The sequence below is a fragment of the Cyprinus carpio genome, unplaced genomic scaffold (assembly GCF_018340385.1).
Source record: "Cyprinus carpio isolate SPL01 unplaced genomic scaffold, ASM1834038v1 S000006615, whole genome shotgun sequence".
NCBI lineage: Eukaryota > Metazoa > Chordata > Actinopteri > Cypriniformes > Cyprinidae > Cyprinus > Cyprinus carpio.
Genome location: NW_024879254.1, coordinates 1,258,489 through 1,272,481, shown reverse-complemented (window position 1 = coordinate 1,272,481; position 13,993 = coordinate 1,258,489). Strand labels below are relative to the sequence as shown.

At 42.5% G+C, this 13,993-nt stretch overlaps 1 pseudogene; it reads left to right on the top strand.

Moving 5' to 3' along the window:
* The window catches only part of LOC122144202, a 31,955-nt pseudogene extending 17,962 nt beyond the window's left edge, over window positions 1-13,993 (top strand).

Sequence of the window (13,993 nt, the reverse complement as noted above, 5' to 3'; positions counted from 1 at the left end):
ACCGTGTTCTTGCTGGCATGTCTCTATTTTACTGTCGAGCAGTTGGTGTTATATAACTGTTTCAGATGGACGTGTAGTCTCAGCCCTCTTCACTCAGATTCCATCATTCAATATTCATTTCAGTTTAGATTTTCCTGCCCATCCTACTCATCTGTAATCCTTCCTCCCTTGGCTTCCTGTTCTTATCATTCCGAGGTGCTCTTGTGTGACGCACATGTGCTTGCTCATCCTCATCTTTCTGCTGTGTCTCTCATGAGAACAAACCTGTCCAAACAGAAGCTTTCACTTGTGCATTGAGTGATGGTTTTTGTTAGTTTCTTGAAGACATTTACATCTTTATATCGGCACGTAATAGTGTTCTATACATCTGTACTAATTGGTGAACCTTTCACAACGAGGTTTTGTTCTGCTTCTCTCTATTGTTTCTCTTCTTTCCTCCTCTTTTCCCTCTCTTAGCCTCTATATCAGGTCTCTGTCTGGTCGTATTGTCTGGAGGGTTGTGGTGGTTCTTCACCCTGATCACTCATTTCCACGTCACTACGACTGCCAATCTGGCTGCTTTCCTGACTGTGGAAAGGCATTGGTGCTCCCTATATCGCTGCGAGTGCAGAAGACCTGGCCTACCAATCAACTGAGATCGCCCTCTCGGCAGACACTCCTGACTCCGTTTTTCACTCTCAAAGAGTTCTTCATCGCGGTAAGACGCTACAATGTCCAAATATACTAGTCCAACATGCAAATAATCCTGGCTATTTGTAGCCAAATATGAGCACATAATCCTTGGTGGGCTACTGATTCATGTCTAAAACTGTTTATTTCTGTGCCTGGTTCCATACTCCTGATCCCACATTTTCGATCTCGCCCTTATTTTACATCTACCAGTACTGTTCAATCAGTTTGGGTTCGGTCGGTTAATGATTTTTTTTATATGGTTCTGAAAGCTCGTCTTGAGTATCAGGCACCCCCCTGCACTAACACACTCAATGCTGAAACAAAAAAACCACGCACTTTTGCCCTACATAATGTTACCTAGGCGTTGTGTCCTGTTATACCACGATTATTCCTTTTGGATCATTCACAGCCTCAGACTTCCAGGAAAAAAACTAGGATTGTACTCGGCTTTTCAAATCAACATATCCTGGCTCGTTTTTTTTTTTTTTTTTTTTTTTAGGCCAACTGAACGGGCTGCGCCCCAGGTGACCCCCGTCCCCTCAAAAACACCGGTTCTTCTTGCCTGTCGGAGGCAAAGTCTAGATGTGCATTCTTCACCTAAGTAGCTGACACCTGGATTGTCCATTCACAGCAGAACCCTTTCCACCTGTGCAGTCCTGGCATGTTGTCTTTTACGTTTAGCATCCTGCAAATATGGCTTTGTTGGAGAGTGTGTGATGTTCGCTTTGCCAGTTTTGCCCGTTTTCGGCTTTATTTTACATGTTCATGTGGTATGCGAATGTGTTCAAGTATTGTTGTCTTCCCCACACCTCCATCCGCACCGGACTCAGTCGTCTCCAAGGCCCGGCCACGTTGTGTTTACTGGCCCCGAAGAAGAAGTTCTGAGCCACAAAATGCCGCTGACAGTCCCGTTGGCACTCTGACCCCAAAAGCCGTGCACCCCCCCGCCCCTACGATCCATCTTTGACGTAGCAGACCTGTTTTACTGAATTTTCGCCAGCCCTCCGTTTTCAATGTGAGTAGCTAGAGTGCCCCGCGTGTGTGATGCGGACATGAGGGTTGGTGGGCTTACAGGGAACATGGCAGTCTTTAAGATTGACCGAGATACCTCCCTGCTGGTGACGCTCATCCTGGTCCTTTCACCTTACTGTCCACCAACTACTTCGCTATGTGTGTGGGTGTGTGTGTGTGTGTTCGTGCTGCAGGGCCAGCGCACGTGTGATAGACAGCAGAATAGACACTGTATCTTGTATTCCACCAGACACGTCATCAAGTCACCCTGTCACCTCAACAGGATCCAATAGCGAGTGCTGGTGGGAATTAGCTGGAGAGCCACCTGAAATGCGTGGTGCACCTTTTGCTCCTGTCTCGTTTCATGCGTCATCATCTGTTCCCCCCACTGCTCACAGAGCCAAGCTGGCTCAGCCGCGTGGAGCCGCGCCTCCCAGATGCTAGGCTGACTGTGATGTGGAGACCGTCTCACCCCCTTGTGTTATCATAACGCCTTACGTCGCAGCGAAACTCTACTCGACACGCTTGACGTTCCCTGTACCTCCGCCTGCTTCGCTGGGATTAGGTGGTTGCGGTTTCGGTTTTTTAGGCAGAACACCCTCTTTTGGGGGTTTCTTGTTGCACAACCCATGTCCTCCCCACCACCAGCCGTCCTTCTTTTCTCCCCTTGCTGGCTTTATTTCTTCCCTGCAGCCCCCCCCCCCCCCCCTGGGCCCCTGGTTCTGTCCCTATGTCTTTTCCATGCCCTTCCCCTGATTGCGCCTCCTCCCATTCTCCCCCCCTGTCGCCCCCCCCCCAGACCCCACACCCCCACGGGCTGTCCACCGACACGCCATCCCTCCCCTTGTAGCCTGTAGAATAGTATTTAGCAAGGACTGCATTACAGTGCTCAAAACTTTTTTACTACATGCAGTTCCTTTTGAAACGGTGCCATTTGTCGCACAGACTCCTGAAAAAAACCAACTGTATCAAGAGTTACAACCACACTATAAGACCCATGCAACTGTATTCCAAACCAATGATAAAGATACCACATGTTACTCAAGCCCCAACTCAGCCATATAAGCATGATTTCTCAAGGATTACTTGCCATGCCGCTTTACGGCGTGCTTTGCCATTATCAGAAAAAAACACCCCATGTTTACAATATATGTTTTTTTCCATCACAAAAGGGCAGATTTTTACCCATTTTCCGATATTAATTTTTATTCCAAGGCGTGTGGTGGAATCCTGTTGCAAATTGAGAAAGTCTTCGTGTGCCCCTATTCTTAGGCACCCGCAGCTATTGATAGTTTATAGATTAATGTTTAAAATACACAAAAAGGTTTAGGGTTTTGCCGGAATTGAAATCTATCTGGCTCAAATATAAAAATATCTCAATTGTGATCAAACTGTATTAAACAAGCAATTAAGAGTGTCTTCGTACCGGGATAATCGGCTGGTAAATATTGGGGCTAGCTGGATCTGTGTTATGTACTGAGGATTTGGGCTGGCCAGACACAGCTCATCGCCGTACGTAGTGTACGTTGGTATGATAGTTTATCATGTCTGAGATCTGACAAAGAGGTTATCACTTTTTTGAATGGAGTTTTTGGTGCGGTCCCCGCTAGTGGAACGCGAATTACACCATCCTGCTTCTTGACTTGTACAGTTTGTGCCAAAAACCCCCCCGAGGAAAAAACACCTTAACCTACAATACTACACTCAGCTGTTTCGGAGGTCAAGTTTACCACATACTTACATGTACGCTGTGGTGAGTGTATGTGTGTAAAACTCTGTCCTATCAAAGGAGTGTGTGTGTTTGTCCTAATAAATTTAGGTGGGGGCGTGTGTGTGTGTTTCTACCGAGATTTCTCAGCTGTCCGTCTATCTGGCCATTTAGTAGCTACCCTCGCACGAGATCGGCACAGACTCTGTTGGCCTTCATTGAACCTTCGCTTTTTAAAGCACCTCACTATGCAGAAATTCGCAGCACCCTTACACAGGCTAAGTAGCGGCCTGCTTTTCTCGGTACTTTCATTCCTTCCTTCCCTGGAATTCTTCGGTGTGCGAATGTTGTGTGGGAGAGACTGTCGTGTTGACAAGTTTTTGGTTTTTTTCTCGTATACTGTAGGTCTAGTGAGTCCTACTCATGTTTTTGTGCAGAGCTGTCGCTATGTAACGGCCTTGGTTGGCCAGACAATGTGAAGGCCCTGTTTAAGTGATTACCTCCAAGCGCGTCTAATTTTTAGATGTCTAATTCTTCTAAGAGTTTATGCTTGTAGCGCTCTGCGGGTTTAGTCCTCCTGACCGCAGGACCTTTTAAGATCAATAGTTTCCTGAAAAATATTGGTACAAAATGCTCAATTGCGAGAAAAGACACGTTTGAGACTCTTTATTTGATAAACGTTGTCTGGGGGGCGGATGTGTGCGAGACATTCTGCACAGGTTTTTTGATTGAAATGGTGGTTGTTCAGGTTTTGACTTTACATGCTTTCCTTGAAAGGGAATATCCGAGATGGACCAATTTTTACTGCTGTTTGCCCCCAGTTAAAAAATATTACTGATAAAATCTTTGCCTGACAGTCCTTTAGATTTCCCACCGTCACTATGTACTCGTCGTGGATTACTTTCTCTTCGGCATATAACATATCCTTCTCGCTTTACGATGTTTCAATCATCTTGTTTAAACATTAAGATCTAGAGTCATGCAGCGCTAATCACCATTGATCTACTCAGATCCTACGAAAATCTTCCGTTCGCATTCCTATCAGCGCCAGCAGTTTCTCACATCAAATGAGGAATGTTAACAGACAGAAAACTCCAAAAAGCTCCTGGATGGAGGTGATATTAATACCATCTCGGTTGTGAGATGAAACAACTTGTCTGCGCACGAGGCGAAAGCTTATTGCGGGAAACAGCTTAGGAACAAGGAAACATTCTTGCGGTGTAACAAGTGCTGACGCTCTACCCCAAAACAGTATTTATTAATATAGAGGACAATTTTTGTTGGGGGCACACTAGGGCATGTACCTAAATACTGATGATTGGCCTCCGAAATGCTACTGGTACCATCATTATTATGTGATATCAAAATGTAGCCTACTGTTTTACCAATACAATAGTGGAAGCTATTATTCAGTGGGTGTGGTATAGTTCACAGAAGTCCCAGTCCAGTGCTGCGATTTCTATTTTGTTAAAAGGTCACGAATTACCCACGTCTCTCGTCTAAAACTCTCAATTATTACCTCTCTTGTACTCATCTCTCTTTCAATGTTTCAACAGATCGCTGTCTATGAAAAGCATGTGGTCTTACATGAAGTCAGGGCGAGCCGTCAGTGTTGTTAAGACCACCCCCGACGGAGTGGCACGGGTCCGCAAGTCGACGGGGAAGTTTTGCGTTCCTGCTGGAGTCCACGATGAACGAATACATCGAGCAGAGAAAGCCGTGTGTGACACTATGAAGGTGGGAGGGACCTGGATCCAAGGGCTACGGTGTGGCCACGCAAAAGGGCTCGGCATTAAGGTGGGTGGAATAATATAACAATTCACTCTGTTGTTTATTAGTATTCCAACCTACCCTGATTCCCATCTCTCTCTTCTCTCTGTCTCGTTCATGTTGTTGTTTTTCATTCTTATTCTCGCACCCCTCTACCTTTTCTCATTATCTCTTCCTTGGAACTCTTTTTCCTTCTTTTTGCTTTCACTTCTGCCTGTCTCGTCTCTCTTTCTCTCACCCCGGGTACATGATAAAGGTAAAACGTGTCTTTGTGTTAAGTTTCTTTTTCTTAGTCATGTTTGTTGTGGTAATGTTCTCTTCTACAGAAATGTCAACTTAACTTCATTTGCAGTCATTTTTACAGTGTAATGCCTGTTGCTGTTGATTTCCTACCCCTTTTTCTTGTCAATCTTCCTCCCTCTTTTTGTCTTCTTTTGTCCTTTGCTTGTGCTGTGTTTTTTTGCAGTTCTGTAATGTTTGTATGGTTGGATTGTTTTTTTCTTTTCTGGGGGGGGTTTTCTCTTTTTGCACGGTGCTGTACTGCCTGCTGCCAAGCATGTTCATGCCATACGCTTGTTTCCTTTCCATTCACTCACCAGCACTCGACTACCTCTTTTTCTTCCCTCGTCACTTCTTTCTGTTCCTCTCTGCACCACAAGCACCTCACTTGCACACACGCTTCTGTCTGTACCCAGTAGCGAGTAGCTGGCGCAAATTAAACCAAATCGAATGGTCTCCCAACTAGTTCACCAGTTTTACCAATCGAGCGCTCCAACCACTTAACCAGTGAACCGGTCTCTCCTCTTGTATTGACCCTAACAAAAAAGCAACTGCCAGTTGCTGCCAGTCCTACATTAGGATTTCTAACGAACCTGTCCTTTTCTTATGAGCTGTCGGTTTATCGTCTGAAGAAGCGCTGTAAACCTGGCGGTGGTTATTAAAACTGAAATGAGCAGGGCGTAGCTGCTGGAGACAAGCTGAAAAATATAATGGTGGTACGACAAGGGCGAGTGCGGCAGCAGGGGAGGGGACTCGAAGGTCAGCCTCAAATCTCACCCAAACAACACCATTTCTAGCTACGAGTAATCGGCAAGGCTGTGTGATCTATGACCCCTGCAAACAGTACCGTGACCACCTCAGGGGTGAACAACGAGCAAACTGAGCGCCCTAATGACCCAAAGGACATAAGCACCCAGATGTGACGGCCGCAGTTAATTGTCAGCAATGATAAGGCCCAACTGTGATCAGAGGTGACCATTTACTTTGGCTAATGGTGGAAAGGAAGCCGAGGAGGAGAGAGGGATAAATGCTCGAGGGGGTGGATGTGTGGAGCAAGGTCGTAGGGTCACCAGGAGCGCAGCTTCTGTATAGGATGCTTAGGGTTATTGCGAAGCCGCCTCCTGTAGGGTTGTTTGTGTGGAACAAAAAAACAGCTTGGTTCCAGGTAGGTGATGACAGACTAGGCCCTCTCTGGCTCTATTCTGTACTCTGTTAAATCAGATCAATCAGAAAATTTACTGTTTGTTGTCTACCAGAGTTCCAGGATTAAAGGGCTATCAAGAAAGAGAAAAAAAAGAGAGAGTAGACAGTATTAAACAAGACCAAAAACTGCTCTGGAAAATAGTTTCCTGTACTTTTCTAAAGCATTTGTAGGACTATGCATGAAGGCAATTTGATGTTATTATGATATGTTTAAGGGCGGATAGCTCACCCAAAAGTGTTAAGTTCTGTCAGCATTTACTGTACTCATGTCGTTCCAAACCAGTGACTTTATTTTTTGGTCAAACATAAAGATATTTTTTGTCCATACAATGGCTAGGGCCATATGATTTCCGTGATGTGGTAGTGGTGGTCTTGTGAGCGTAGAATCATTAGTCACGGTACTTCTGTCCTCAGGTGCCGTAGCATATAACAGACACTAACCCAAGTTGCTCTTTGCGTGAATAAAGTTATTCACGGCCCGGGAGCCCACTGAGTAACCAACAACTAAGAGAAGACTATCTGAAACAGAAGGATACTGAACATTTATACCTTGCTGTGAGTAAAAATCAATGTCAATCAAGTCTTTTTCCCTGTATTTGGTTTATTAATGATCTGGTAATTGGTTGTCATTTGACTGTGCTACTGTTTTAAGCACTTTTTGGGTAAGTATAGAATGATTTAATATAGAGGGACAACGGTCTTTGATCTGAGCATCATTAGTCTGCACTTTTATGAAAAAAAACAAAACATGCCCTGTTTGACTCCTTCTGAGACATGAAAATATTTCCTCACAAGGTCTTCACCAGCAACCCACCAAAATAAAAGTTCAGCTTAACTTGAAGACGAATCTTTGACAGAAATAGTATTACTTAATGTCAATGGATTAGTACTACGTACTATTAATAACATTTTTATTCTTTAAGGAATATTTACCAGAAAAAATTATTAAGTATTTATTAAAACTATACACAACAGGTATTTTTCAAACAACAACAATAAGTTATTTGATTTTTTTTTTTTTTTTTTATAAGATCAATTAATTAGAGATGCTTTTGGGAATATTAAAATTTTAATGACCACCATAAAAGAATGGAAAACAGAATTTGGTCCAAAAATAAAAATAAATTTGAAAACGTATTTCATAGGGGCCTTGAAAACTGTAATTTTTGATAACATTTTAGAAGAAATAAAGTCATACTGGTTTGGAACGACACAAGGACACATTTTTATTTTTGGGGGAACTCTCCTGTAATAGTGTTTGTTAGCACGTTGTAGTTTACAGTACCCGTCTGAAGTTTGGAAAAATGCCCATAGATGAAGTGGGGTTGTGGACAATATCAGCATAAAATATTTAGCATTTTTTCTGTTTAAATGCATTCAAGAAACTTGCTGCAGCTATCATTGAAGACCAGCACATAAATGAAGTTGTTCGCGATTACGTATTAATAGCAGTATACCAAACACCAATAGTCATCTGTGATGCCTAATTACTGGATTAAAATTTAACTTGGGTTTCTTTTCTTTTAACTTAAAGTAAAAATTTTATGTGTTCTGAAATCATATTTTTAGTTTAAATGTTTTTTAAACGTTTGTGTTGTCCCTTGTGAATTTTTTACAAATGCCAAGGAATTTTATGCTGAATATTGTTCAAATTTACTAAGCCAAACATTTGGCAATAGCGAGGGCATGTTGAGTGATTGTTTGTTGTGAACACAATTGTTGGTAGTGGGCCCAAAAGAGAAGTGTGAGGATTGTGTATCTTCCACGTGACCAATCAAACAGCCAGGATTGATTTTTTTTTTATTATAATTTTTTTAATCCTTTGGCACCAACTTACTGCCCACATCAGTATGCAAATTCCCTTTGGAGCCATCCAGCTTTCTCAGATTATTCCCTGAATTGGTTGTGCTAAACCATGGAAAAGCCCGTTAGCTTCACTTGTTGATGAGATTAAAGAAAAAATACAAGCCTGCTGGAGCCAGACATTCCTGAAAGGGATAAAAAACAATCACAGGAAAACGTGGAGAATTCTAATTAAACACTCCTAGAAAAACAAAGGTGGAGAAAGATCCTGGTTTGCCGTATTGGCAGACTCAGAAAAACACACACATTCATCTACATACCGAATGCACAGATGACCACCCCAACAAGCACAAATTCCATTAGTACACGCACACACTTTTCAATGGGACATTTATGGCGCTTTTCTTTAGCCCCTGTGCCTGCCAGAATGATCACCCTGTGTTCAGCCTATCATGAGGGGGCAAGGCAGCCCCACTCAGGTCATGATTGGTCTTCAATGCAAGTTCATTGCAGTATGTGTCTCTGTGCTCATGAGTGGCCCCTGGAGATCCTAAAGCTCTGAGACCAAAAGGCTGACCTAGTCTGAGCATTGATAAGTTGAGCATTCTGGGTGGAGGGTTTTGTCACCAGTCTGTTATGACACCCTCACAGCTGCATGTTCTACATTTAGTTGACCTGAGTCCTGATCCAAAATGCCTATGAACGCGAGTAAGTTCAGCAAACCCAGCGAGTATACCAATTCTATTACCGCACAAAACTTGTTAAATACACATGATCTCAATGCTCACAATAGCAAAGATATCAGTATTAGGGCCTCTTTTTATGCATGGATTACTGACAGATCCAGTTGTCTTTTAGGTATTTAGTTGGTGATTTGACATAATCCTGAGTTCTGAGTCAGTTCAACAGGGTGTGTAACACTCATAAAAAACCGTATTTCAATTACTGAACATATTCAGGATTCAGAACGCACTGTTGTTTTGAAGGTAGTAGCAATGTTTAGTAATAATTTAGAATTTTGAATGAAATTTAAAATTTGAATGAAAACTGGAGAAACCAAATTTGTAAAGTGCCTGTTGCATGAGTAGAGTGAAAAGTGAAAAAAACAATTAAATATTGGGGTGGATTTTCACTTATAGATACACACAAATACAAGCTGAATGTACTCAAGCATAGGTCCATGTCTCAATATAAAAAACAGATCTCATTGTTTCAAAGGGTATATTCGTCAGGTATACAAACCATTCGATGTCTGAAGCTGGCTTTCGTTACGGTGGTAAGTATGGCATATTTTGCTTTGCTGGATTGCGACTCGTCATCATGTAGCAGAAGGAAAATAAAACTGAGTTTCCCAAGCTAGCCTACTGATGAAATACTAACATCTTACAAAACGAAATGCCCAGAAGGGAATAGTAACATCGTCAATCGATACTGTTCGTTGTTTGTCTGCTGCCCTGGAAACAAATGTTTGTGGCAAAAAAAAATTGAAAAAGGGTGCATTATGCAAATATCTCTACAAATCCCCCTCTAATATTAATATTTAGTTATTATGTATATTGTGCTGACCTTCCATAAGGGCTAGGCATTTCGTTTGTAAGATGTTTGGCTTCAGCCCTCACCCACCACAACACTGTTTCCCACTTCTGACTGCTGGGGTCCTGTTTGTCTGTTAGTAAAAGTAAGGGTTTTTTCTCCCGATGGATCCGGCTTTGCTGAATACTAGGGTTAGAGGAGCTGCATTCACACCAACAATTTACAGTAACCACACTCATCTGCCAATGCTCTTTTGTAATATGCTCTGTGTTGGTTACTCTCTCTGCCTTGTTGGAACAAGTGGAGTGGGCCGATTACTCAAGCGATAACAGTAGGTAAAAAGCACCCTGCAAGGTCAAAGGTCGAAGGTAACACTGAGGCTAGCCCTGCCTGCATTCCCTCTCTCTCTCTGGGGATCCATCTATCTCTCTCTATCTCTTATTCTCGTCGATTGTCTACAATATCAAGCAGCACAAGGCCAGTTGTCCTACAGTATTCGCTTTGGTTAACAGATATTCGGTAGGTTTAAGTTTTAATAACATAAACATAACATAACGTGCCATGTTATTTATGTTATTTTCCCCTCGTGAAGAACTCCTGTAAACCCTTGCAGTGTTTGAACTCAGTGAACAAGGCATCTTAGACAAGCTGAAAAAACACAGTGGTGGTACGATAAGGGTGAATGTGGGACCAAAGACTCCTGGGAGTAAGGTTAGTTGCTGCTCTCACTATGATCATCTACTTGCTAACAACAAACAAAATATTCATATTCTACAAATATTGTAACGAGTCAAACAGCGTTACTTACCGGTTGTTAATGTACAATCCAATGGATTTGGCTCCAGCTGGATCACTTCAGTGTGAAATCATCTTTACACACTGTATGCAGTTTTTTTTTGTTTGTTGTTTTTAAAATTATGTAGGACAAAATCAAAAAACCTTTAGCAATAATGAAGCAAACACAAAAGACACCCCCCCCCCACACACACACACACACAAGAATTTATTCACCGCACAATAATTCATTATTTTAATGATGTAGTAATTCAGTGTTACATAACAGTATCTGTGTAGCAAGCCACAAATCGTAACAATTAAGTATTTCATTAGATTTGTTCTCTTCTGCTGCTGTGACATGGCCTCGTTCTCAGTATTGCTGTTGTGTTTACTGATTTGTGCATAAATAGTTCTCTGGGCAACATTCATAGACATTAATCATCAGAATGAGAATTTAAAAGAACAACAGTCATTTTAACAAAGTCTTCTCTACTTGATGCATTGTGTAATGCTAATATAGGGAGGTAAAGTAGGAGTCTGAATGCGTTAAATTATTTGAAGGTGGATTCAAATCGCCTGAAATGTCACCTGGGGCATATCCTTGGTAATTTCATAAGCATATGCACAACAGAGGCTATACCACTGACGATATATGAGCCTGTAACCATGGTAACCCGTATTCAAAAAACAGGTTCTCAGGCTTTGCATTCAAAAGAGTAATACACTACACTCCTAGTCCTCTGCTGCTATGCTGCCCTTTCGCAGGCTTTTAGTGAAGACAGACCGTGTTCGTGTGTGTCAGAGGTGTCAGGATGGTGGTCACAGCAGCAGAATCCCAGTCCTGTTTAGGCTTGCTCTGTGTTTTGATTGGTGTTTTGTGGCATGGGTCGCATGCAGGTGGTCTGTTAATGAGTTTTGAAGGCTGTGAAGCTTGCAGGAAGTAGTTCAGAGAGGGGACATTGCCATAGTAACATCTAATATTCTTACCCCTCCTTTCTCCTCTTCCTCACTGACTCTGTTAAGATGGCAGACCGAAGAAGAAGCAGAGGATCCGACTGTAGCTCTCTGATGGCAGCTTATTTGTCATGTTTCGGTACTGACCCACACTTCACCTCTAGAGGGGGCAGAGAGGCTCAGAGCTGGCTCTGTGTGTGTTGCGTGTGTGTGTGTGCTGGTGTGGGTCGGTGTGTGTGTGGGTGTGTGTGTGTGTGTGTGTGTGTTGTGTTCTGTTGTGAGAGCAGTGGTTTCACTGTCTCTTTCGCCAATAGAAGGTGAAGAAGGTTATGGAGAGGATAGAGGGAATAATTTCTACTCTCTTGAGCCTGCCTGAGCTTTTAATACATTAATCTTTGACCTCTGGGCAACATCTCATATTGATTTGATGCCCGTTTGCAATACACCCTCCAAGAAACCCCTTTTTTGATTTAGCTCATCTTCTGTCCCTCCAAGCAAATTGCGTGCAGTATGTGTGTTAATAAGGGCTTGCACGGCTTCTCATTTTGGACTGGGTGGAAAGTGGTAGACGATAGTCAGCAGATCACAGTTTACCGTTATATCATATGATTTCACACAACAGCAGCCTTTGCTGTCTCTGGCAAGTCTAAATTCTGCTTTTATGGAGAGTTTCAGAGTGCACAGAAAGTCCACTCGGCTGAATCAGGGGTGAGGAAAAATTGCACATTTCCAGATTCATTCTACAAAAAAGCAGTCATGTCTCAGTCGCTTATGGTTTTATGTCAGCCTTTGAAGCTCCAACTTAATTTAAGGTTAATTTAGTTTCAGAGCAGTGTTGCAATAATTTGGATCAATTTGGCTTGAAAGAATCTCCGAATTCTGCCAGCACTTATTATACATGCTTTCTGAAAGTAAACTACTCTGTGTTGATTTGAATCATTTCCACGTATATATTGGAGCATATGCTTAAAAAAATAACAGGGGTACCAAAAGGGTTTATTTGACAACAATGCAATGGAAGAGTCATTTTTAGGTGCAGAACTTGGTCTTGTGCGATCATTACTGTCGGAGCAATATAGCTGGCGCAGCATCATCTTTTATTTTCAATCTTTTTGAAAATACTGCATTAAATTGTGCTTTGTTTGGGTAAATGAATCCGCACAGATAAAATGGAAGTGTAACAACTTTTGAACTAAATTCTTACTGATGCGGTCCGGGAACCTTTAACATTTAAAAATAAAGTTCAGCCACTCTTTTCTAAACATTGGGATCAGAGAGAAGAAAAATGCAAAGACTGTTTCCACAACTTGGCACTGCAACAGCGTTCTTGTCTTTGGAGCCATGCTTGTATCGTTTGGTTTCTGTGTAAACCTTAATTTGCCATTCTCGTTATTTATATCAGCATGCACCACTTGGATGGGCGGGACTAAACAGGCAGTGATGTAGAAACAGGCTTTGATCATCTTCAGCTGAGGTGGTGTTTAGCCATTGACCTATTATAGTTATATAGTGACCATATTCCAACAAGCTGTGCATTTTGGCATCAAGCATCAGATCCTCGTACTGGTCTTCGATATAAGCTGTTTTTTTTTGGACTAACGAGAAAGTTAATTAATCGAGCAATGTTAATTTCGAGCAAAAATTTCTTTGCTATTATAGCTTATTTATACAAAGCTAACAGCATGCATCTCCACAAGGAAACGCAGTTTATAGACAGAGAAAATTATCCTCATGCTGTCAGAAGATATAGAAACTAGCACAACTGAAGTAGCCATTTGAACCATGACTAGACGACCGACACACGACCAGTGAAGACCTGCATCGTGCAAACCCCCTGGTGCGCAAAGAGTGAAAGGGACGATACGCTGCTCTGTGTGTTGTGTGAGTTGGTGAACCGAGAGGCATGCTGGTAATGCATGGTTTATTTTGTATTAATTATATCATTAGTTTGGTTTGCATCCAAGTACACTACTTCTGCGTATAAACTGTGTCTCCACCCCTGCAGGATAAAAGAGAAGGGCCAGCCCTACGCGCTGAGTTCTCACGTAAAAAACGTGGGCTGGTGTGTTCTATATCTGGGGGGGGGTCGGGGTCCTGGCCATGACCTGTGGCTCTGGTGTGGAGTTCTGCTGCTATAAGTCGCACCATGAGACCAAACGCCTCAAAACTAGCCAAAAATGCCCAGAACTCAAACCAGCTCTCCATTCCACCGCACAGAGTGTTCACCACATACAGAGAAGGGCTTATTCTAACGTCTACGGAACAGAGAGCGTCAAAATATAA